The following is a 20,836-nucleotide window of genomic DNA, read 5'->3' as shown; positions in this document are numbered from 1 at the left end:
TAGTACCAAGTGGTTCCTGCAATCTGCCATCCAGAAGCGGGGCAGCTTACTTTTGTTTACCATGGAAATGGGCCGAGCTTTGTGTCTGGGCGCCTATGGCTGGGAGTGACCGGCTGGCTCCTGAAAAGCTACGAGAGGCAGGATTGTGACCAGACCCATGGTGGCACCAGTGCCAAGTTGGCTGGTTTGATAGCACCAAGTGGCTCCTGCAATCTGCCATCAAAAGTTGGCAGTCGAGTTTTGTTTTCCAGGGAAAAGCGCCGTTGTTTGTGTTTGGGGGCCTGTGGTGGGAGTGGCCGGCTGGCCCCTGAAAATCCACGATAGGGAGAATGGTTCCCAGACCCAAGGTGGCACAAGTGCCAAGTTGGGCTGTTTTTGTAGTACCAAGTGCGTCCTGCAATTTGCCTTCCAGAAGTGGGGCAGTTGAGTTTTGTTTGCCAGAGAAAAGGGCCGTGGTTTGTGTTTGAGGGCATATGGCAGAGAGTGGCCGGCTGACCCCACAAAATCCACAATAGGCAGGATGGTTCCCAGAGCCAAGGTGGCACCAGTGCCAAGTCGGGCTGGTTTGATAGTACTAAATTGCTCCTGCAATCTGCCATCCAGAAGCGGGGTAGCTTAATTTTGTTTTTCAGGGAAACGGGCAGAGCTTTGGGTCTGGGGTCCTGTGGCTGGGCGTGGCCGGCTGGCTCCTTAGAATCCACGATACGCAGGATGGTTCCCAGACCAGTGGTGGCACCAGTGCCAAGTTGGGCTGGTTTGATAGTACCAAGTGGCTCCTGCACTCTGCCATCAAAAAGTTGGCAGGCGAGTTTTGTTTTCCAGGGAAAAGCGCCGTTGTTTGTGTTTGGAGGCCTGTGGCTGGGAGGGGCCGGCTGGCTAATTAGAATCCACGATACGCAGGATGGTTCCCAGACCCGAGGTGGCACCAGTGCCAAGTCGGGATAGTTTGATGGTGCAAAGTGGCTCCTGCAATCTGCCATCCAGAAGCGGTGTAGCTTACTTTTGTTTACCAGGGAAACGGGCCGAGGTTTGTGGCTGGGGGCCTATGGCTGGGAGTGACCGGCTGGCTCCTGAAAAGCTCAGATAGGCAGGATGATTACCAGACCCATGGTAGCAGCAGTGCCAAGTTGGGCTGATTTGATATTACCAAGTGGCTCCTGCAATCTGCCATCAAAAGGTTGGCAGGCGAGTTTTGTTTTCCAGGTAAAAGCGCCGTTGTTTGTGTTTGGGGCCCTGTGGCTGGGAGTGGCCGCCTGTCGTTTTAGAATCCACGTTACGCAGCATGGTTCCCAGATCCTAGGTGGCACCAGTGCCAAGTCGGGCTGGTTTGATAGTACCAAGTGGCTCCTGCAATCTGCCATCCAGAAGCGGGGCAGCTTACTTTTGTTCGCCAGGGAAACGGGCCGAGGTATTTGTCTGGGGCCCTATGGCAGGGAGTGACTGGCTGGCTCCTGAAAAGCTACGATAGGCAGGATGGTGACCAGACCCATGGTGGCACCAGTGCCAAGTTGGGCTGGTTTGATAGTACCAAGTGGCTCCTGCAATCTGCCATCCAGAAGCGGGGCAGCTTACTTGTGTTTTCCATGGAAACTTGCCGAGGTTCCTGTCTGGGGGTCTATGGCTGGGAGTGACCTCCTGGCTCCTGAAAAGCTATGCTAGGAAGGATGGTGACCAGACCCATGGTGGCACCAGTGCCAAGTTGGGCCGGTTTGATAGTACCAAGTGGCTCCTGCAATCTGCCATCAAAATGTTGGCAGGCGAGTTTCGTTTTCCAGGGAAAAGCGCCGTTGTTTGTGTTTGGGGGCCTGTGGCTGGGAGTGGCTGCCTGGCGCCTTAGAATCTACGTTACGCAGCATGGTTCCCAGACCCAAGGTGGCACCAGTGCCAAGTTGGGCTGGTTTGATAGTACCAAGTGCGTCCTACAATCTGCCATCCAGAAGCGGGGTAGCTTACTTTTGTTTGCCAGGGAAACGGGCCGAGGTTTGTGTCTGGGGGCTCTGGCTCGGAGTGACCGGCTGGCTCCTGAAAAGCTACGATAGGCAGGATGGTGACCAGACCCATGGTGGCACCAGTGCCAAGTTGGGCTGGTTTGATAGTACCAAGTGGCTCCTGCAATCTGCCATCAAAAATTTGGCAGGCGAATTTTGTTTTCCAGGGAAAAGCGCCGTTGTTTGTGTTTGGGGGCCTGTGGCTGGGAGTGGCCGGCTGGCTCCTTAGAATCCACGATACGCAGGATGGTTCCCAGACCAGAGGTGGCACCAGTGCCAAGTCGGGCCAGTTTGATGGTGCAAAGTGGCTCCTGCAATCTGCCATCCAGAAGCGCGGTAGCTTACTTTTGTTTGCCAGGGAAACGGGCCGAGGTTTGTGTCTGGGGGCCTATGGCTGAGAGTGACCGGCTGGCTCCTGAAAAGCTACGATAGGCAGGATGGTGACCAGACCCATGGTGGCACCAGTGCCAAGTTGGGCTGGTTTGATAGCACCAAGTGGCTCCTGCAATCTGCCATCAAAAAGTTGGCAGGCCAGTTTTGTTTTCCAGGGAAAAGCGCCGTTGTTTGTGTTTGGGGGCCTGTGGCTGGGAGTGGCCGGCTGACTCCTTAGAACCCACGATACGCAGCATCGTTCCCAGACCCAAGGTGGCACCAGTGCCAAGTTGGGCTGGTTTGATAGTACCAAGTGGCTCCTGCAATCTGCCATCCAGAAGCGGGGCATCTTACTTTTGTTTGCCAGGGAAACGTGCCGAGGTTTGTGTCTGGGGGCCTATGGCTGGGAGTGACCGGCTGGCTCCTGAAAAGCTACGATAGGCAGGATGGTGACCAGACCCATGGTGGCAGCAGTGCCAAGTTGGGCTGGTTTGATAGTACCAAGTGGCTCCTGTAATCTGCCATCCAAAAATTGGCAGGCGAGATTTGTTTTCCAGGAAAAAGCGCCGTTGTTTGTATTTGGGGGCGTGTGGCTGGGAGTGGCCGGCTGGCTAATTAGAATCCACGATACGCAGGATGGTTCCCAGACCAGAGGTGGAACCAGTGCCAAGTCAGGCTGCTTTGATGGTGCAAAGTGGTTCCTGCAATCTGCCATCCAGAAGCGGGGCAGCTTACTTTTGTTTGCCAGAGAAACGGGCCGAGGTTTGTGGCTGGGGGCCTATGGCTGGGAGTGACCGGCTGGCTCATGAAAAGCTACGATAGGCAGGATGGTTACCAGACCCATGGTGGCACCAGTGCCAAGTTGGGCTGGTTTGATGGTGCAAAGTGGTTCCTGCAATCTGCCATCCAGAAGCGCGGTAGTTACTTTTGTTTGCCAGGGAAACGGGCCGAGGTTTTTTGTCTGGGGGCCTATGGCTGGGAGTGACCTCCTGGCTCCTGAAAATCTACGATAGGCAGGATGGTGACCAGACCCATGGTGGCACCAGTGCCAAGTTGGGCTGGTTTGATAGTACCAAGTGGCTCCTGCAATCTGCCATCAAAAAGTTGGCAGTCGAGTTTTGTTTTCCAGGGAAAAGCGCCATTGTTTGTTTTTGGGGGCCTGTGGCTGGGAGTGGCAAACCGGCTCCTTAGAACCCACGATAAGCAGGATGGTCCCCAGACCAGAGGTGGCACCAGTGCCAAGTCGGGCTAGTTTGATGGTGCAAAGTGGCTCCTGCAATCTTCCATCCAGAAGCGGGTTAACTTACTTTTGTTTGCCAGGGAAACGGGCCGAGGATTTTGTCTCGGGGCCTATGGCTGGGAGTGACCTGCTGGCTCCGGAAAAGCTACGATAGGCAGTATGGTGACCAGACCCATGGTGGCACCAGTGCCAAGTTGGGCTGGTTTGATAGTACCAAGTGGCTCCTGCAATCTGCCATCAAAATTTGGCAGGCGAGTTTCGTTTTCCAGGGAAAAGCGCCGTTGTTTGTATTTGGGGGTGTGTGGCTGGGAGTGGCCGCCTGGCGCCTTAGAATCTACGTTACGCAGCATGGTTCCCAGAGCCAAGGTGGCACCAGTGCCAAGTTGGGCTGGTTTGATAGTACCAAGTGGCTCCTGCAATCTGCCATCAAAAAGTTGCCAGGCGAGTTTTGTTTTCCAGGGAAAAGCACCGTTGTTTGTGTTTGGGGGCCTGTGGCTGGGAGTGGCCGGCTGGCTAATTAGAATCCACGATACGCAGGATGGTTCCCAGACCCGAGGTGGCACCAGTGCCAAGTCGGGATAGTTTGATGGTGCAAAGTGGCTCCTGCAATCTGCCATCCAAAAGCGGGGCAGCTTACTTTTGTTTTCCATGGAAACTGGCCGAGGTTCCTGTCTGGGGGTCTATGGCTGGGAGTGACCTCCTGGCTCCTGAAAAGCTATGCTAGGCAGGATGGTGACCAGACCCATGGTGGCACCAGTGCCAAGTTGGGCTGGTTTGATAGTACCAAGTGGCTCCTGCAATCTGCCATCAAAATGTTTTCAGGCGAGTTTTGTTTTCCGGGGAAAAGCGCCGTTGTTTGTGTTTGGGGGCCTGTGGCTGGGAGTGGCTGCCTGGCGCCTTAGAATCTACGTTACGCAGGATGGTTCCCGGACCAGTGGTGGCACCAGTGCCAAGTTGGGCTGGTTTGATAGTACCAAGTGGCTCCTGCAATCTGCCATCAAAAAGTTGCCAGGCGAGTTTTGTTTTCCAGGGAAAAGCACCGTTGTTTGTGTTTGGGGGCCTGTGGCTGGGAGTGGCCGGCTGGCTAATTAGAATCCACGATACGCAGGATGGTTCCCAGACCCGAGGTGGCACCAGTGCCAAGTCGGGCTGGTTTGATAGTACCAAGTGGCTCCTGCAATCTGCCATCCAGAAGCGGGGCAGCTTAATTTTGTTTGCCAGGGAAACGGGCCGAGGTTTGTGTCTGGCGGCCTATGGCTGAGAGTGACCGGCTAGGTCCTGAAAAGCTACGATAGGCAGGATGGTGACCATACCCATGGTGGCACCAGTGCCAAGTTGGGCTGGTTTGATAGTACCAAGTCGCTCCTGCAGTCTGCCATCAAAAAGTTTGCAGGCCAGATTTGTTTTCCAGGGAAAAACGCCGTTGTTTGTGTTTGGGGGCCTGTGGCTGGGAGTGGCCGGCTGGCTCCTTAGAATCCACGATACGCAGGATGGTTCCCAGACCCAAGGTGGCACCAGTGCTAAGTCTGGCTGGTTTGATAGTACCAAGTGGCTCCTGCAATCTGCCATCCAGAAGCGGGGCAGCTTACTTTTGTTTACCATGGAAATGGGCCGAGCTTTGTGTCTGGGCGCCTATGGCTGGGAGTGACCGGCTGGCTCCTGAAAAGCTACGATAGGCAGGATTGTGACCAGACCCATGGTGGCACCAGTGCCAAGTTGGCTGGTTTGATAGCACCAAGTGGCTCCTGCAATCTGCCATCAAAAAGTTGGCAGTCGAGTTTTGTTTTCCAGGGAAAAGCGCCGTTGTTTGTATTTGGGGGTGTGTAGCTGGGAGTGGCCGGCTGGCTATTTAGAATCCACGATACGCAGGATGGTTCCCAGACCAGAGGTGGAACCAGTGACAAGTCGGGCTTCTTTGATGGTGCAAAGTGGATCCTGCAATCTGCCATCCAGAAGCGCGGTAGCTTACTTTTGTTTGCCAGGGAAACGGGCCGAGGTTTGTGGCTGGGGGCCTATGGCTGGGAGTGACCGGCTGGCTCCTGAAAAGCTACGATAGGCAGGATGGTTACCAGACCCATGGAGGCACCAGTGCCAAGTTGGGCTGGTTTGATAGTACCAAGTGGCTCCTGCAATCTGCCATCAAAAAGTTGGCAGGCGAGTTTTTTTTTCCAGGGAAAAGCGCCATTGATTTTGTTTGGGGGCCTGTGGCTGGGAGTGGCCGGCTGGCTCCTTAGAATCCACGATACGCAGCATGGTTCCCAGACCCAAGGTGGCACCAGTGCCAAGTTGGGCTGGTTTGATAGTACCAAGTGGCTCCTGCAATCTGCCATCCAGAAGCGGGGCAGCTTACTTTTGTTTGCCAGGGAAACGGTCCGAGGTTTGTGTCTGGGGGCTATGGCCCGGAGTGACCGGCTGGCTCCTGAGAAGGTACGATAGGCAGGATGGTGACCAGACCCATGGTGGCAGCAGTGCCAAGTTGGGCTGGTTTGATAGTACCAAGTGGCTCCTGCAATCTGCCATCAAAATTTGGCAGGCGAGTTTTGTTTTCCAGGGAAAAGCGCCGTTGTTTGTGTTTGGGGGCCTGTGGCTGGGAGTGGCCGGCTGGCTCCTTAGAATCCACGATACGCAGGACAGTTCCCAGACCAGAGGTGGCACCAGTGCCAAGTCGGGCTGGTTTGATAGTACCAAGTGGCTCCTGCAATCTGCCGTCAAAAAGTTGGCAGGCGCATTTTGTTTTCCAGGGAAAAGCGCCGTTGTTTGTGTTTGGGGCCCTGTGGTTGGGAGTGGCCGGCTGCCTCCTTAGAATCCACGATACGCAGGATGGTTTCCAGGCCCAAGGTGGCACCAGTTCCAAGTCCGGCTGGTTTGATAGTACCAAGTGGTTCCTGCAATCTGCCATCCAGAAGCGGGGCAGCTTACTTTTGTTTGCCAGGGAAACGGGCCGAGGTTTTGTGTCTGGGGGCCTATGGCTGGGAGTGACCGGCTGGCTCCTGAAAAGCTACGATAGGCAGGATGGTGACCAGACCCATGGTGGCACCAGTGCCAAGTTGGGCTGGTTTGATAGTACCAAGTGGCTCCTGCAATCTGCCATCAAAAAGTTGGCAGTCGAGTTTTGTTTTCCAGGGAAAAGCGCCATTGTTTGTTTTTGGGGGCCTGTGGCTGGGAGTGGCAAACCGGCTCCTTAGAACCCACGATAAGCAGGATGGTCCCCAGACCAGAGGTGGCACCAGTGCCAAGTCGGGCTAGTTTGATGGTGCAAAGTGGCTCCTGCAATCTTCCATCCAGAAGCGGGTTAACTTACTTTTGTTTGCCAGGGAAACGGGCCGAGGATTTTGTCTCGGGGCCTACGGCTGGGAGTGACCTGCTGGCTCCGGAAAAGCTACGATAGGCAGTATGGTGACCAGACCCATGGTGGCACCAGTGCCAAGTTGGGCTGGTTTGATAGTACCAAGTGGCTCCTGCAATCTGCCATCAAAATTTGGCAGGCGAGTTTCGTTTTCCAGGGAAAAGCGCCGTTGTTTGTATTTGGGGGTGTGTGGCTGGGAGTGGCCGCCTGGCGCCTTAGAATCTACGTTACGCAGCATGGTTCCCAGAGCCAAGGTGGCACCAGTGCCAAGTCGGGCTGGTTTGATAGTACCAAGTGGCTCCTGCAATCTGCCATCCAGAAGCGCGGTAGCTTACTTTTGTTTGCCAGGGAAACGGGCCGAGGTTTCTGTCAGGGGGCCTATGGCTGGGAGTGACCGGCTGGCTCCTGAAAAGCTACGATAGGCAGGATGGTGACCAGACCCATGGTGGCACCAGTGCCAAGTTGGGCTGGTTTGATAGTACCAAGTGGCTCCTGCAATCTGCCATCAAAAAGTTGGCAGGCGAGTTTTGTTTTCCAGGGAAAAGCGCTGTAGTTTATGTTTGTGGGCCTGTGGCTGGGAGTGGCCAGCTGGCTCCTTAGAATCCACGATACGCAGGATGGTTCCCAGACCAGAGGTGGCACCAGTGCCAAGTCGGGCTGGTTTGATGGTTCAAAGTGGCTCCTGCAATCTGCCATCCAGAAGCGGGGTAGCTTACTTTTGTTTGCCAGGGAAACGGGCAGAGCTTTGTGTCTGGGGCCTATGGCTGGGAGTGACTGGCTGGCTCCTGAAAAGCTACGATAGGCAGGATGGTTACCAGACCCATGGAGGCACCAGTGCCAAGTTGGGCTGGTTTGATAGTACCAAGTCGCTCCTGCAATCTGCCATCCAAAAGCAGGGCAACTGAGTTTTGTTTGCCAGAGAAAAGCGCTGTTGTTTGTGTTTGGGGTCCTGTGGCTGGGAGTGGCCGGCTGTCTCCTTAGAATCCACGATACGCAGGATGGTTCCCAGACCCAAGGTGGCACCAGTGCCAAGTCGGGCTGGTTTGATAGTACCAAGTGGTTCCTGCAATCTGCCATCCAGAAGCGGGGCAGCTTACTTTTGTTTACCATGGAAATGGGCCGAGCATTGTGTCTGGGCGCCTATGGCTGGGAGTGCCCAGCTGGCTCCTGAAAAGCTACGAGAGGCAGGATGGTGACCAGACCCATGGTGGCACCAGTGCCAAGTTGGGCTGGTTTGATAGTACCAAGTGGCTCCTGCAATCTGCCATCAAAAAGTTGGCAGGCGAGTTTTTTTTTCCAGGGAAAAGCGCCATTGATTTTGTTTGGGGGCCTGTGGCTGGGAGTGGCCGGCTGGCTCCTTAGAATCCACGATACGCAGCATGGTTCCCAGACCCAAGGTGGCACCAGTGCCAAGTTGGGCTGGTTTGATAGTACCAAGTGGCTCCTGCAATCTGCCATGCAGAAGCGGGGCAGCTTACTTTTGTTTGCCAGGGAAACGGGCCGAGGTTTGTGTCTGGGGGCTATGGCCCGGAGTGACCGGCTGGCTCCTGAGAAGCTACGATAGGCAGGATGGTGACCAGACCCATGGTGGCACCAGTGCCAAGTTGGGCTGGTTTGATAGTACCAAGTGGCTCCTGCAATCTGCCATCAAAATTTGGCAGGCGAGTTTTGTTTTCCAGGGAAAAGCGCCGTTGTTTGTGTTTGGGGGCCTGTGGCTGGGAGTGGCCGGCTGGCTCCTTAGAATCCACGATACGCAGGACAGTTCCCAGACCAGAGGTGGCACCAGTGCCAAGTCGGGCTGGTTTGATAGTACCAAGTGGCTCCTGCAATCTGCCGTCAAAAAGTTGGCAGGCGCATTTTGTTTTCCAGGGAAAAGCGCCGTTGTTTGTGTTTGGGGCCCTGTGGTTGGGAGTGGCCGGCTGCCTCCTTAGAATCCACGATACGCAGGATGGTTTCCAGGCCCAAGGTGGCACCATTTCCAAGTTGGGCTGGTTTGATAGTACCAAGTGGTTCCTGCAATCTGCCATCCAGAAGCGGGGCAGCTTACTTTTGTTTGCCAGGGAAACGGGCCGAGGTTTTGTGTCTGGGGGCCTATGGCTGGGAGTGACCGGCTGGCTCCTGAAAAGCTACGATAGGCAGGATGGTGACCAGACCCATGGTGGCACCAGTGCCAAGCTGGGCTGGTTTGATAGTACCAAGTGGCTCCTGCAATCTGCCATCAAAAAGTTGGCAGTCGAGTTTTGTTTTCCAGGGAAAAGCGCCATTGTTTGTTTTTGGGGGCCTGTGGCTGGGAGTGGCAAACCGGCTCCTTAGAACCCACGATAAGCAGGATGGTCCCCAGACCAGAGGTGGCACCAGTGCCAAGTCGGGCTAGTTTGATGGTGCAAAGTGGCTCCTGCAATCTTCCATCCAGAAGCGGGTTAACTTACTTTTGTTTGCCAGGGAAACGGGCCGAGGATTTTGTCTCGGGGCCTATGGCTGGGAGTGACCGGCTGGCTCCGGAAAAGCTACGATAGGCAGTATGGTGACCAGACCCATGGTGGCACCAGTGCCAAGTTGGGCTGGTTTGATAGTACCAAGTGGCTCCTGCAATCTGCCATCAAAATTTGGCAGGCGAGTTTCGTTTTCCAGGGAAAAGCGCCGTTGTTTATATTTGGGGGTGTGTGGCTGGGAGTGGCCGCCTGGCGCCTTAGAATCTACGTTACGCAGCATGGTTCCCAGAGCCAAGGTGGCACCAGTGCCAAGTCGGGCTGGTTTGATAGTACCAAGTGGCTCCTGCAATCTGCCATCCAGAGGCGGGGTAGCTTACTTTTGTTTGCCAGGGAAACGGGCCGAGGTTTCTGTCTGGGGGTCTATGGCTGGGAGTGACCGGCTGGCTCCTGAAAAGCTATGCTAGGCAGGATGGTGACCAGACCCATGGTGGCACCAGTGCCAAGTTGGGCTGGTTTGATAGTACCAAGTGGCTCCTGCAATCTGCCATCAAAATGTTGGCAGGCGAGTTTTGTTTTCCGGGGAAAAGCGCCGTTGTTTGTGTTTGGGGGCCTGTGGCTGGGAGTGGCTGCCTGGCGCCTTAGAATCTACGTTACGCAGGATGGTTCCCGGACCAGTGGTGGCACCAGTGCCAAGTCGGGCTGGTTTGATAGTACCAAGTGGCTCCTGCAATCTGCCATCAAAAAGTTGCCAGGCGAGTTTTGTTTTCCAGGGAAAAGCACCGTTGTTAATGTTTGGGGGCCTGTGGCTGGGAGTGGCCGGCTGGCTAATTAGAATCCACGATACGCAGGATGGTTCCCAGACCCGAGGTCGCACCAGTGCCAAGTCGGGATAGTTTGATGGTGCAAAGTGGCTCCTGCAATCTGCCATCCAGAAGCGGGGCAGCTTACTTTTGTTTTCCATGGAAACTGGCCGAGGTTCCTGTCTGGGGGTCTATGGCTGGGAGTGACCTCCTGGCTCCTGAAAAGCTATGCTAGGCAGGATGGTGACCAGACCCATGGTGGCACCAGTGCCAAGTTGGGCTGGTTTGATAGTACCAAGTGGCTCCTGCAATCTGCCATCAAAATATTGGCAGGCGAGTTTTGTTTTCCGGGGAAAAGCGCCGTTGTTTGTGTTTGGGGGCCTGTGGCTGGGAGTGGCTGCCTGGCGCCTTAGAATCTACGTTACGCAGCATGGTTCCCAGAGCCAAGGTGGCACCAGTGCCAAGTCGGGCTGGTTTGATAGTACCAAGTGGCTCCTGCAATCTGCCATCCAGAAGCGGGGCAGCTTAATTTTGTTTGCCAGGGAAAAGGGCCGAGGTTTGTGTCTGGCGGCCTATGGCTGAGAGTGACCGGCTAGGTCCTGAAAAGCTACGATAGGCAGGATGGTGACCATACCCATGGTGGCACCAGTGCCAAGTTGGGCTGGTTTGATAGTACCAAGTCGCTCCTGCAATCTGCCATCAAAAAGTTTGCAGGCCAGATTTGTTTTCCAGGGAAAAGCGCCGTTGTTTGTGTTTGTGGGCCTGTGGCTGGGAGTGGCCGGCTGGCTCCTTAGAATCCACGATACGCAGGATGGTTCCCAGACCCAAGGTGGCACCAGTGCTAAGTCTGGCTGGTTTGATAGTACCAAGTGGCTCCTGCAATCTGCCATCCAGAAGCGGGGCAGCTTACTTTTGTTTACCATGGAAATGGGCCGAGCTTTGTGTCTGTGCGCCTATGGCTGGGAGTGACCGGCTGGCTCCTGAAAAGCTACGATAGGCAGGATTGTGACCAGACCCATGGTGGCAGCAGTGCCAAGTTGGCTGGTTTGATAGCACCAAGTGGCTCCTGCAATCTGCCATCAAAAAGTTGGCAGTCGAGTTTTGTTTTCCAGGGAAAAGCGCCGTTGTTTGTATTTGGGGGTGTGTAGCTGGGAGTGGCCGGCTGGCTATTTAGAATCCACGATACGCAGGATGGTTCCCAGACCAGAGGTGGAACCAGTGACAAGTCGGGCTTCTTTGATGGTGCAAAGTGGTTCCTGCAATCTGCCATCCAGAAGCGCGGTAGCTTACTTTTGTTTGCCAGGGAAACGGGCCGAGGTTTGTGGCTGGGGGCCTATGGCTGGGAGTGACCGGCTGGCTCCTGAAAAGCTACGATAGGCAGGATGGTTACCAGACCCATGGTGGCACCAGTGCCAAGTTGGGCTGGTTTGATAGTACCAAGTGGCTCCTGCAATCTGCCATCAAAAAGTTGGCAGGCGAGTTTTTTTTTCCAGGGAAAAGCGCCATTGATTTTGTTTGGGGGCCTGTGGCTGGGAGTGGCCGGCTGGCTCCTTAGAATCCACGATACGCAGCATGGTTCCCAGACCCAAGGTGGCACCAGTGCCAAGTTGGGCTGGTTTGATAGTACCAAGTGGCTCCTGCAATCTGCCATCCAGAAGCGGGGCAGCTTACTTTTGTTTGCCAGGGAAACGGGCCGAGGTTTGTGTCTGGGGGCTATGGCCCGGAGTAACCGGCTGGCTCCTGAGAAGCTACGATAGGCAGGATGGTGACCAGACCCATGGTGGCACCAGTGCCAAGTTGGGCTGGTTTGATAGTACCAAGTGGCTCCTGCAATCTGCCATCAAAATTTGGCAGGCGAGTTTTGTTTTCCAGGGAAAAGCGCCGTTGTTTGTGTTTGGGGGCCTGTGGCTGGGAGTGGCCGGCTGGCTCCTTAGAATCCACGATACGCAGGACAGTTCCCAGACCAGAGGTGGCACCAGTGCCAAGTCGGGCTGGTTTGATAGTACCAAGTGGCTCCTGCAATCTGCCGTCAAAAAGTTGGCAGGCGCATTTTGTTTTCCAGGGAAAAGCGCAGTTGTTTGTATTTGGGGCCCTGTGGTTGGGAGTGGCCGGCTGCCTCCTTAGAATCCACGATACGCAGAATGGTTTCCAGGCCCAAGGTGGCACCAGTTCCAAGTCGGGCTGGTTTGATAGTACCAAGTGGTTCCTGCAATCTGCCATCCAGAAGCGGGGCAGCTTACTTTTGTTTGCCATGGAAACGGGCCTAGGTTTTGTGTCTGGGGGCCTATGGCTGGGAGTGACCGGCTGGCTCCTGAAAAGCTACGATAGGCAGGATGGTGACCAGACCCATGGTGGCACCAGTGCCAAGTTGGGCTGGTTTGATAGTACCAAGTGGCTCCTGCAATCTGCCATCAAAAAGTTGGCAGTCGAGTTTTGTTTTCCAGGGAAAAGCGCCATTGTTTGTTTTTGGGGGCCTGTGGCTGGGAGTGGCAAACCGGCTCCTTAGAACCCACGATAAGCAGGATGGTCCCCAGACCAGAGGTGGCACCAGTGCCAAGTCGGGCTAGTTTGATGGTGCAAAGTGGCTCCTGCAATCTTCCATCCAGAAGCGGGTTAACTTACTTTTGTTTGCCAGGGAAACGGGCCGAGGATTTTGTCTCGGGGCCTACGGCTGGGAGTGACCTTCTGGCTCCGGAAAAGCTACGATAGGCAGTATGGTGACCAGACCCATGGTGGCACCAGTGCCAAGTTGGGCTGGTTTGATAGTACCAAGTGGCTCCTGCAATCTGCCATCAAAATTTGGCAGGCGAGTTTCGTTTTCCAGGGAAAAGCGCCGTTGTTTATATTTGGGGGTGTGTGGCTGGGAGTGGCCGCCTGGCGCCTTAGAATCTACGTTACGCAGCATGGTTCCCAGAGCCAAGGTGGCACCAGTGCCAAGTCGGGCTGGTTTGATAGTACCAAGTGGCTCCTGCAATCTGCCATCCAGAGGCGGGGTAGCTTACTTTTGTTTGCCAGGGAAACGGGCCGAGGTTTCTGTCTGGGGGCCTATGGCTGGGAGTGACCGGCTGGCTCCTGAAAAGCTACGATAGGCAGGATGGTGACCAGACCCATGGTGGCACCAGTGCCAAGTTGGGCTGGTTTGATAGTACCAAGTGGCTCCTGCAATCTGCCATCAAAAAGTTGGCAGGCGAGTTTTGTTTTCCAGGGAAAAGCGCTGTAGTTTATGTTTGTGGGCCTGTGGCTGGGAGTGGCCAGCTGGCTCCTTAGAATCCACGATACGCAGGATGGTTCCCAGACCAGAGGTGGCACCAGTGCCAAGTCGGGCTGGTTTGATGGTTCAAAGTGGCTCCTGCAATCTTCCATCCAGAAGCGGGGTAGCTTACTTTTGTTTGCCAGGGAAACGGGCAGAGCTTTGTGTCTGGGGCCTATGGCTGGGAGTGACTGGCTGGCTCCTGAAAAGCTACGATAGGCAGGATGGTTACCAGACCCATGGAGGCACCAGTGCCAAGTTGGGCTGGTTTGATAGTACCAAGTCGATCCTGCAATCTGCCATCCAAAAGCAGGGCAACTGAGTTTTGTTTGCCAGAGAAAAGCGCTGTTGTTTGTGTTTGGGGTCCTGTGGCTGGGAGTGGCCGGCTGTCTCCTTAGAATCCACGATACGCAGGATGGTTCCCAGACCCAAGGTAGCACCAGTGCCAAGTCGGGCTGGTTTGATAGTACCAAGTGGCTCCTGCAATCTGCCATCCAGAAGCGGGGCAGCTTACTTTTGTTTACCATGGAAATGGGCCGAGCATTGTGTCTGGGCGCCTATGGCTGGGAGTGACCAGCTGGCTCCTGAAAAGCTACGAGAGGCAGGATGGTGACCAGACCCATGGTGGCACCAGTGCCAAGTTGGGCTGGTTTGATAGTACCAAGTGGCTCCTGCAATCTGCCATCAAAAAGTTGGCAGGCGAGTTTTTTTTTCCAGGGAAAAGCGCCATTGATTTTGTTTGGGGGCCTGTGGCTGGGAGTGGCCGGCTGGCTCCTTAGAATCCACGATACGCAGCATGGTTCCCAGACCCAAGGTGGCACCAGTGCCAAGTTGAGCTGGTTTGATAGTACCAAGTGGCTCCTGCAATCTGCCATCCAGAAGCGGGGCAGCTTACTTTTGTTTGCCAGGGAAACGGGCCGAGGTTTTGTGTCTGGGGGCCTATGGCTGGGAGTGACCTGCTGGCTCCGGAAAAGCTACGATAGGCAGGATGGTGACCAGACCCATGGTGGCACCAGTGCCAAGTTGGGCTGGTTTGATAGTACCAAGTGGCTCCTGCAATCTGCCATCAAAATTTGGCAGGCGAGTTTCGTTTTCCAGGGAAAAGCGCCGTTGTTTGTATTTGGGGGTGTGTGGCTGGGAGTGGCCGCCTGGCGCCTTAGAATCTACGTTACGCAGCATGGTTCCCAGAGCCAAGGTGGCACCAGTGCCAAGTCGGGCTGGTTTGATAGTACCAAGTGGCTCCTGCAATCTGCCATCCAGAGGCGGGGTAGCTTACTTTTGTTTGCCAGGGAAACGGGCCGAGGTTTCTGTCTGGGGGCCTATGGCTGGGAGTGACCGGCTGGCTCCTGAAAAGCTATGCTAGGCAGGATGGTGACCAGACCCATGGTGGCACCAGTGCCAAGTTGGGCTGGTTTGATAGTACCAAGTGGCTCCTGCAATCTGCCATCAAAAAGTTGGCAGGCGAGTTTTGTTTTCCAGGGAAAAGCGCTGTAGTTTATGTTTGCGGGCCTGTGGCTGGGAGTGGCCAGCTGGCTCCTTAGAATCCACGATACGCAGGATGGTTCCCAGACCAGAGGTGGCACCAGTGCCAAGTTGGGCTGGTTTGATGGTTCAAAGTGGCTCCTGCAATCTGCCATCCAGAAGCGGGGTAGCTTACTTTTGTTTGCCAGGGAAACGGGCAGAGCTTTGTGTCTGGGGCCTATGGCTGGGAGTGACTGGCTGGCTCCTGAAAAGCTACGATAGGCAGGATGGTTACCAGACCCATGGAGGCAGCAGTGCCAAGTTGGGCTGGTTTGATAGTACCAAGTCGCTCCTGCAATCTGCCATCCAAAAGCAGGGCAACTGAGTTTTGTTTGCCAGAGAAAAGCGCCGTTGTTTGTGTTTGGGGTCCTGTGGCTGGGAGTGGCCGGCTGTCTCCTTAGAATCCACGATACGCAGGATGGTTCCCAGACCCAAGGTGGCACCAGTGCCAAGTCGGGCTGGTTTGATAGTACCAAGTGGTTCCTGCAATCTGCCATCCAGAAGCGGGGCAGCTTACTTTTGTTTACCATGGAAATGGGCCGAGCATTGTGTCTGGGCGCCTATGGCTGGGAGTGACCGGCTGGCTCCTGAAAAGCTACGAGAGGCAGGATGGTGACCAGACCCATGGTGGCACCAGTGCCAAGTTGGGCTGTTTTTGTAGTACCAAGTGCGTCCTGCAATTTGCCTTCCAGAAGTGGGGCAGTTGAGTTTTGTTTGCCAGAGAAAAGGGCCGTGGTTTGTGTTTGAGGGCATATGGCTGAGAGTGGCCGGCTGACCCCACAAAATCCACAATAGGCAGGATGGTTCCCAGAGCCAAGGTGGCACCAGTGCCAAGTCGGGCTGGTTTGATAGTACTAAATAGCTCCTGCAATCTGCCATCCAGAAGCGGGGTAGCTTAATTTTGTTTGTCAGGGAAACGGGCAGAGCTTTGTGTCTGGGGTCCTGTGGCTGGGAGTGGCCGGCTGGCTCCTTAGAATCCACGATACGCAGGATGGTTCCCAGACCAGTGGTGGCACCAGTGCCAAGTTGGGCTGGTTTGATAGTACCAAGTGGCTCCTGCAATCTGCCATCAAAAAGTTGGCAGGCGAGTTTTGTTTTCCAGGGAAAAGCGCCGTTGTTTGTGTTTGGGGGCCTGTGGCTGGGAGTGGCCGGCTGGCTAATTAGAATCCACGATACGCAGGATGGTTCCCAGACCCGAGGTGGCACCAGTGCCAAGTCGGGATAGTTTGATGGTGCAAAGTGGCTCCTGCAATCTGGCATCCAGAAGCGGGGTAGCTTACTTTTGTTTGCCAGGGAAACGGGCCGAGGTTTTTTTCTGGGGGCCTATGGCTGGGAGTGACCGGCTGGCTCCTGAAAAGCTACAGTAGGCAGGATGATTACCAGACCCATGGTAGCAGCAGTGCCAAGTTGGGCTGATTTGATAGTACCAAGTGGCTCCTGCAATCTGCCATCAAAAGGTTGGCAGGCGAGTTTTGTTTTCCAGGGAAAAGCGCCGTTGTTTGTGTTTGGGGCCCTGTGGCTGGGAGTGGCCGCCTGTCGACTTAGAATCCACGTTACGCAGCATGGTTCCCAGATCCAAGGTGGCACCAGTGCCAAGTCGGGCTGGTTTGAGAGTACCAAGTGGCTCCTGCAATCTGCCATCCAGAAGCGGGGCAGCTTACTTTTGTTTGCCAGGGAAACGGGCCGAGGTATTTGTCTGGGGCCCTATGGCAGGGAGTGACTGGCTGGCTCCTGAAAAGCTACGATAGGCAGGATGGTGACCAGACCCATGGTGGCACCAGTGCCAAGTTGGGCTGGTTTGATAGTACCAAGTGGCTCCTGCAATCTGCCATCCAGAAGCGGGGCAGCTTACTTTTGTTTTCCATGGAAACTGGCCGAGGTTCCTGTCTGGGGGTCTATGGCTGGGAGTGACCTCCTGGCTGCTGAAAAGCTATGCTAGGCAGGATGGTGACCAGACCCATGGTGGCACCAGTGCCAAGTTGGGCTGGTTTGATAGTACCAAGTGGCTCCTGCAATCTGCCATCAAAATGTTGGCAGGCGAGTTTTGTTTTCCGGGAGAAAGCGCCGTTGTTTGTGTTTGGGGGCCTGTGGCTGGGAGTGGCTGCCTGGCGCCTTAGAATCTACGTTACGCAGCATGGTTCCCAGAGCCAAGGTGGCACCAGTGCCAAGTCGGGCTGGTTTGATAGTACCAAGTGGCTCCTGCAATCTGCCATCCAGAAGCGGGGTAGCCTAATTTTGTTTGCCAGGGAAACGGGCCGAGGTTTGTGTCTGGCGGCCTATGGCTGAGAGTGACCGGCTGGCTCCTGAAAAGCTACGATAGGCAGGATGGTGACCATACCCATGGGGGCACCAGTGCCAAGTTGGGCTGGTTTGATAGTACCAAGTCGCTCCTGCAATCTGCCATCAAAAAGTTTGCAGGCCAGATTTGTTTTCCAGGGAAAAGCGCCGTTGTTTGTGTTTGGGGGCCTGTGGCTGGGAGTGGCCGGCTGGCTCCTTAGAATCCACGATACGCAGGATGGTACCTAGACCCGAGTGGCACCAGTGCCAAGTTGGGCTGGTTTGATGGTTCAAAGTGGCTCCTGCAATCTGCCATCCAGAAGCGGGTTAGCTTACTTTTGTTTCCGGGGAAACGGGCAGAGCTTTGTGTTTGGGGCCTATGGCTGGGACTGACCGGCTGGCTCCTGAAAAGCTACGATAGGCAGGATGGTTACCAGACCCATGGAGGCACCAGTGCCAAGTTGGGCTGGTTTGATAGTACCAAGTGGCTCCTGCAATCTGCCATCCAGAAGCGGGGCAGCTTACTTTTGTTTGCCAGGGAAACGGGCCGAGGTTTTTGTCTGGGTCCTATGGCTGGGAGTGACCACCTGGCTCCTGAAAAGCTACGATAGGCAGGATGGTGACCAGACCCATGGTGGCACCATTGCCAAGTTGGGCTGGTTTGATAGTACCAAGTGGCTCCTGCAATCTGCCATCAAAAATTTGGCAGGCCAGTTTTGTTTTCCAGGGAAAAGCGCCGTTGTTTTTGTTTGTGGGCCTGTGGCTGGGAGTGGCCAGCTGGCTCTTTAGAATCCACGATACGCAGGATGGTTCCCAGACCAGAGGTGGCAGCAGTGCCAAGTCGGGCTGGTTTGATGGTTCAAAGTGGCTCCTGCAATCTGCCATCCAGAAGCGGGGTAGCTTACTTTTGTTTGCCAGGGAAACGGGCAGAGCTTTGTGTCTGGGGCCTATGGCTGGGAGTGACCGGCTGGCTCCTGAAAAGCTACGATAGGCAGGATGGTTACCAGACCCATGGAGGCACCAGTGCCAAGTTGGGCTGGTTTGATAGTACCAAGTCGCTCCTGCAATCTGCCATCCAAAAGCAGGGCAACTGAGTTTTGTTTGCCAGAGAAAAGCGCTGTTGTTTGTGTTTGGGGGCCTGTGGCTGGGAGTGGCCGGCTGGCTCCTTAGAATCCACGATACGCAGGATGGTTCCCAGACCCAAAGTGGCACCAGTGCCAAGTCGGGCTGGTTTGATAGTACCAAGTGGTTCCTGCAATCTGCCATCCAGAAGCGGGGCAGCTTACTTTTGTTTGCCAGGGAAACGGGCCGAGGTTTTGTGTCCGGGGGCCTATGGCTGGGAGTGACCGGCTGGCTCCTGAAAAGCTACGATAGGCAGGATGGTGACCAGACCCATGGTGGCACCAGTGCCAAGTTGGGCTGGTTTGATATTACCAAGTGGCTCCTGCAATCTGCCATCAAAAAGTTGGCAGTCGAATTTTGTTTTCCAGGGAAAAGCGCCATTGTTTGTGTTTGGGGGCCTGTGGCTGGGAGTGGCAAACCGGCTCCTTAGAACCCACGATAAGCAGGATGGTCCCCAGACCAGAGGTGGCACCAGTGCCAAGTCGGGCTAGTTTGATTGTGCAAAATGGCTCCTGCAATCTGCCATCCAGAAGCGGGCTAACTTACTTTTGTTTGCCAGGGAAACGGGCTGAGGATTTTGTCTGGGGGCCTATGGCTGGGAGTGACCAGCTGGCTCCTGAAAAGCTACGATAGGCAGTATGGTGACCAGACCCATGGTGGCACCAGTGCCAAGTTGGGCTGGTTTGATAGTACCAAGTGGCTCCTGCAATCTGCCATCAAAATTTGGCAGGCGAGTTTCGTTTTCCAGGGAAAAGCGCCGTTGTTTGTATTTCGGGGCCTAGGGCTGGGAGTAGCCGCCTGGCGCCTTAGAATCTACGTTACGCAGCATGGTACCCAGAGCCAAGGTGGCACCAGTGCCAAGTCGGGCTGGTTTGATAGTACCAAGTGGCTCCTGCAATCTGCCATCCAGAGGCGGGGCAGCTTACTTTTGTTTGCCAGGGAAACGGGCCGAGGTTTGTGTCTGGGGGCCTATGGCTGGGAGTGACCGGCTGGCTCCTGAAAAGCTACGATAGGCAGGATAGTGACCGGACCCATGGTGGCACCAGTGCCAAGCTGGGCTGGTTTGATAGTACCAAGTGGCTCCTGCAATCTGCCATCAAAAATTTGGCAGGCGAGTTTTGTTTTCCAGGGAAAAGCGCCGTTGTTTATGTTTGTGGGCCTGTGGCTGGGAGTGGCCAGCTGGCTCCTAAGAATCCACGATACGCAGCATGGTTCCCAGACCAGAGGTGGCACCAGTGCCAAGTCGGGCTGGTTTGATGGTTCAAAGTGGCTCCTGCAATCTGCCATCCAGAAGCGGGGCACCTTACTTTTGTTTGCCAGGGAAACAGGCAGAGCTTTGTGTCTGGGCCCTATGGCTGGGAGTGACCGGCTGGCTCCTGAAAAGCTACGATAGGCAGGATGGTTACCAGACCCATGGATGCACCAGTGCCAAGTTGGGCTGGTTTGATAGTACCAAGTCGCTCCTGAAATCTGCCATCCAAAAGCAGGGCAACTGAGTTTTGTTTGCCAGAGAAAAGCGCTGTTGTTTGTGTTTGGGGTCCTGTGGCTGGGAGTGGCCGGCTGTCTCCTTAGAATCCACGATACGCAGGATGGTTCCCAGACCCAAGGTGGCACCAGTGCCAAGTCGGGCTGGTTTGATAGTACCAAGTGGTTCCTGCAATCTGCCATCCAGAAGCGGGGCAGCTTACTTTTGTTTACCATGGAAATGGGCCGAGCATTGTGTCTGGGCGCCTATGGCTGGGAGTGACCGGCTGGCTCCTGAAAAGCTACGATAGGCAGGATTGTGACCAGACCCATGGTGGCACCAGTGCCAAGTTGGCTGGTTTGATAGCACCAAGTGGCTCCTGCAATCTGCCATCAAAAAGTTGGCAGTCGAGTTTTGTTTTCCAGGGAAAAGCGCCGTTGTTTGTGTTTGGGGCCCTGTGGCTGGGAGTGGCCGGCTGGCCCCTGAAAATCCACGATAGGCAGAATGGTTCCCAGACCCAAGGTGGCACCAGTGCCAAGTTGGGCTGTTTTTGTAGTACCAAGTGCGTCCTGCAATTTGCCTTCCAGAAGTGGGGCAGTTGAGTTTTGTTTGCCAGAGAAAAGGGCCGTGGTTTGTGTTTGAGGGCATATGGCTGAGAGTGGCCGGCTGACACCACAAAATCCACAATAGGCAGGATGGTTCCCAGAGCCAAGGTCGCACCAGTGCCAAGTCAGGCTGGTTTGATAGTACTAAATAGCTCCTGCAATCTGCCATCCAGAAGCGGGGTAGCTTACTTTTGTTTGTCAGGGAAACGGGCAGAGCTTTGTGTCTGGGGTCCTGTGGCTGGGAGTGGCCGGCTGGCTCCTTAGAATCCACGATACGCAGGATGGTTCCCAGACCAGTGGTGGCACCAGTGCCAAGTTGGGCTGGTTTGATAGTACCAAGTGGCTCCTGCAATCTGCCATCAAAAAGTTGCCAGGCGAGTTTTGTTTTCCAGGGAAAAGCACCGTTGTTTGTGTTTGG

The sequence above is a fragment of the Melospiza georgiana genome, chromosome 2 (genome assembly GCF_028018845.1).
Source record: "Melospiza georgiana isolate bMelGeo1 chromosome 2, bMelGeo1.pri, whole genome shotgun sequence".
Lineage (NCBI taxonomy): Eukaryota > Metazoa > Chordata > Aves > Passeriformes > Passerellidae > Melospiza > Melospiza georgiana.
The sequence above is the reverse complement of the archived record's forward strand: the minus strand, read 5'-3'. Positions refer to the sequence as shown.